The sequence below is a fragment of the Martes martes genome (assembly GCF_963455335.1).
Source record: "Martes martes genome assembly, chromosome: 8".
NCBI classification, from domain to species: Eukaryota; Metazoa; Chordata; class Mammalia; order Carnivora; family Mustelidae; genus Martes; species Martes martes.
In genome coordinates this window covers 92,435,822-92,440,547 of record NC_137895.1, presented here as the reverse complement: position 1 = coordinate 92,440,547, position 4,726 = coordinate 92,435,822, and the positions used below count along the sequence as shown (strand labels likewise).

The 4,726-nt window shown below is 41.8% G+C and overlaps 1 long non-coding RNA gene across 1 annotated transcript; it reads left to right on the top strand.

The window, feature by feature from the left end:
• Nucleotides 1–1,663: 1,663 nt before the first annotated feature.
• On the top strand, nt 1,664–4,216 carry LOC308347804. Its single transcript, XR_013967279.1, has 3 exons — nt 1,664–1,793; nt 2,180–2,281; nt 2,881–4,216. It is a non-coding gene; the product is annotated as an uncharacterized lncRNA (long non-coding RNA).
• The last annotated feature ends 510 nt before the right edge of the window (nt 4,217–4,726 follow it).

The window sequence follows — 4,726 nt, the reverse complement described above, 5'->3', positions numbered from 1 at the left end:
TTGGGGTGCATGTGTCCCTTTGAATCACTATTTTTGTGTCCTTCAGATAAACACCTAGCAGTGCAATTGCTGGGTCATGGGGTAGTTCTATTTTTAACATTGTGAGGAACCTCCATATTGTTTTCCACAGTGACTGCATCAGTTTGCATTCCCACCAACAGTGTAAGAGGGTTCCCCTTGAGGCTATTTATTTTTAAAGTAGATCATTTTTGTTGCCATTGGGGAATTAGTTGGAATGAACCTGGTTGGAAGGATACAGGAGGAGCAAGAGTAGATATGATGAGAGAAATATACCAATAAAATAATAGAAACAGAAATAATTAACATTTACCAGACATTACTCAGTCCCAAGCACTCAGTGTTTTAAGTGCTTAGTGTTTTAATTTTAATTTAATCTCCCTAACAAGCCCTTTGATGTTACCCCTATTTTATAGAGGAGAAAACTATGGTCTGGGGAAGATTAAGTCATTTGCACAAGATTATATAGCTAACAAGTGGTAGTCAGGATTCCAGCCCCCACACAAGAGCATACACTTACATAGTGCTTCCTACCTGCCAGGCACTGTTCTAGGCACTTTAATCTTCACAAGAACCTTCATAGATATTATTCCAGTTTTAATGGGAAACTAGAGGCCCAGAGAGAATAATTACATACCCCATAAGCAACTGGCAGAACAGGTCCTTCTAGTTCTAAAATCCTACCTTTGAATGTGTCATTGTTTATTCATCCCAGAGAACATCTCTGTGCCCACACACTTGGAGCAGGGTTTTCTAGCCAGGAGTTGTGATGTGGCTTGCTTCTGTTCCCATGAACCTTTGGAAACCTCTCCTAACCTCTCCTAACCAGCCTTGCTTGGGCCTCTCTTCCAACTCTTTCCCTGTGAAGGCAGAGGAACCTCTGTCATCCATAGGTCTCCTCTTCTACATGACTTTCCCCTGCCTTTCCCCTGAGGCTTGGCAAGCTCTCTGATCTCCAATGAACCTCAACCCAGAAGCTGGGGGAGGTGGGAGGAGAGAGCGCAATCCAGAGTATCATGGGGCTGCCTGGTCATTGAACTATCACCTGGCCAGACTCTCTGAGACATTCTTGAACAACAAAAGTGTAAATACTGCATCTGGACCAGAACAAATGGATACAGAGAATTTTAATGTCAAACTTGAAACAACAAACAAAATGTTCCTTTGGCAATGTCCAACAGAGGAGCAGGAGGTATAAGGATCTTTAAAATTGTTTGTGTGTGTGTTTTTTTTTAATAGTCAGGGGCAAGTTTCAACCAGGATACGAAAATGAACTGGAAGTAAACAGCTTCAAAGGCAGAATTGAGACTCTCTTTAGAAATCTTGTGAAATCCCCTGTCTTGTGCAATTTCAAGAGCCTTTCAAAATCAGGACAGAAATGCCAGCTCTTCTAAGTTTGCCAGGGAAGGAGAGGTCTGAATTTCTCCTTCTACTGAAGAATGAGGAGCACCCTCCCCACACACTCCACCCCGCTATCCCCCCCATAGGGCTCTACCACCTTCCATACCAGTACCAGGAGAGGCAGGTGATGGGTTGGCCACATCCAAGACAACAATGGCTTAATTATTATGTGTGACTCGTGCTTCGGGAACCTGTTGGCCAGGTAGCTGGATCTGTGAGGCTTGAGGGTGCTGGCTGTGTGTCAGAAGGAGAAGAAGGTTCAGCAGCTGGGAGGCCAGACGTCAGAGAGGCTGGAGTCGGTGGTCCTGGGCTTCCCTAAAACAGAGAGCATGTCTGCAGCCATCCAGTGGGGGAAGGAGTATGTGAGGGTGGAGGTATGACATAGATATATTTCTCTTAATCTAGATGTCCTCTTATTCCAAATACTGGTCCCATGAGAAGATGACACCAGTCTGCTAAATAAGAGAGAGACACTATTAAATTGTAAAATTTGCTCTTAATTACCTACTTTGGCAGAAAAGAACAATGATTTGGATCTAAGACAGCAGCTAATTCTACTTAGTCATAGTCTATGGTATGTAGCCATAGGTATATAAACATGTCTCCTATTAGTAAAAACTATTTAATAACAAGTAATCTTTGTATAGTACTTCATAATTTTATAAAATTTTTTTATATACCCTACGTCCTGTTTAAAAGTTTTCTTTCACCTCAGATCATCGGAACATTTTTTAATGGGTCTTGCTTGTCCACATTCAAGGTCTTTGCCCAGAGCTCCTGCACATGCTGGTACAATGGAGCATATGGGAGTTGGAGTCTGGATACCTGCAAAACATTCCAGCTCCACTCTGTGTGACCTCAGGTAAGTCATCTAACCTCTCAGTGATCCAGTGTTTTTTCCCAGTAAAGTAGGACTGTGATAAAGCATCCCTGAGATAATGTACAAGAAAAACTTTGAAATGGAGAGATAGAGTCAGATAATGGACCTGGTGAGTGAGTCACAGGTCAAGCTAGAGAATGAGTATTCCGTCTTCTGTGCAATGGGGAGCCATAGCAGTTTCTGGAAAAAGGCGGTTCTTCTCCTGATCTTTCCCAAATTTCACTGGTCCATTCTGAATCCACCTAATTTCTTGGACTTTGGACCTCTGTCTACTGCAGTGTCTAGCAGAGTCTTACTGTGAACTAGAAAAAAAAGGAAACTGTTGGCAAGTAGCTGCAGGAATTGGGGTCCTGGGAAAACCAGGAGAGAGGATAAGTTCCCAAAAGACAGAAGAGGACCTAGGATGCCTCTTTATAGGGGCTTCTCATGAGCTCTGCGCTAAGATCTGGAACTGGGAGCCTGAAGGAACTTCCCCTCCCATGGTAGAGTGGCCTCACTAGTTGCTGGGATTTCTCACATTGGCTTTTGTTGTCCTTTACATGAAGAAAGAGAAGTTTACCAATCATAACCGTTCTCCCTAGGTATATAGTGGTCTCCTTGTTGCTCAGCAAGAAAATGCTTCCGATGGCGATGTTGGATAGAAATCTCCGCCCCGCCTCCACTCTCTCCTTCTTTTCCCTCCTCCCTCTCTCATTCTTCTTTACTCCTGAATGGTTAATGGATACATTTGAAAATAACTGACACACTCGATAGCCTCTGGATTGTATACAAAGATCACATTCTTTTTTTTTTTTCTTTAAGATTCCATTTGCTTACTTGACAGAGATCATAAGTAGGCAGAGTGGCAGGCAGAGAGAGAGGAAGGGAAGCAGGCTCCCTGCTGAGCAGAGAACCCAATGTGGGGCTCGGTCCCAGGACTCTGGGATCATGACCCGAGCTGAAGGCAGAGGCTTAACCCACTGAGCCACCCAGGCGCCCCCAAATATCATATTCTTATTGCTGACACCCAAATTAAGAGCGGATTACACAAGACAGGTATTTCCTTCTTCCCTCATGGAAAAACCTGGCATGGCATGGTATCTTCTCTCTATTGATTTGTCAGGGGCTCAGAGATTTTCAGCCTTCCCGCTCTGCTATCCAGCAGTCCAGGATGGCTCTAGGCAGCTGGAATGGGGGAAAGAAGGACAGGACTGTATCCTATAAGGGTACAGCACAGATGTTTTGCACATCTTGCTTGTGCTCAAGTACATTGGCCAGAATTTAGTCACATTGTCAGACCTAGCTGCAAGGGAGGTGGTTCTCATTCTGAGTAGCCATGGGTTCAGCTAAAAATCCAATTATGGTGGATAAAGGAGAGGATGTATATTGTGGGAAAGCTGGCAGTCTCTGCCACACAGAATAAGTCAATTCTTTTGGGGGATCTTTAGCAATAGCTTCTTCCTTTATAGTCTTTGGTATTTGACAGGTTTAATACTTATACTTCTGAATCTTTAGGTCAGATGATAGGGACGTGTCTATGAAGACTCCAGGAATTCTCCTTTTCTTAGGAACCCAGGCCTCTCTTAACAGCAGAGAATTGAGAAGAGTTTGGAGACATTTCTAAGAATCAATCAGCTTTGGTCTTCGGGTTGTTTCCTTTGCAGGATAGAGATACTTAACTTTGTTTTAAAATAGTTTTGTTGAGATATAATCTACAGAGTTCACTTATTGAATTTTATGTAACCGTATAGCTCAATAATTTTTTTACTAAATTTATATAATTTTGTGCAACCATCACACAATCCAGTACTGAAAAAATTTTCTTCATCCAAAATATTCTCTTGTGCATGAAATCAGTTCCCACTTCCACGGATTTGTTTTCTGTCTCTATAGATTTACCTTTTCTAGAAATTCTATATAAATAGAATCCTACAACATATAGTCTTTTGTGTCTGGCTTTTTTTTTCTACTTAGAATAATGTTTTTGGGTTTATCCATGTTGCTGCATAACTCAAGAGTTCATTCTTTTTTATTGCTGAATTGTATTCTATAATATGGATATATCACATTTTATCCATTCACCAGTGACGGCCATTTGGATTGCCTCCAGTTTGGAACTAATATAGAGAATGCTACTGTGAAATTCAAATAGCCTTCATGTGAACACATGCTTTCATTTCTCTTGAGTAGATACCTCGGAGGGGAACTGCTGTATCATATGATATGTTTAACTTTTTAAGAGACTGCCAAACTGTTTTCCAAAGACATTTTATCATTATACATTCCCATCAGCAATGTGCAATGTGTGAGAGTTCTGTTTTCTCCATACCCTCAACAACCCTTAGCATTGTCAGTTTTTTGGATTATAGCCACACCACTATGCATGCAGTGGTATCCCTTTATGGTTTTAATTTGCATTTTCCTAAAAAAAAATTTGTTCTTCCCTGT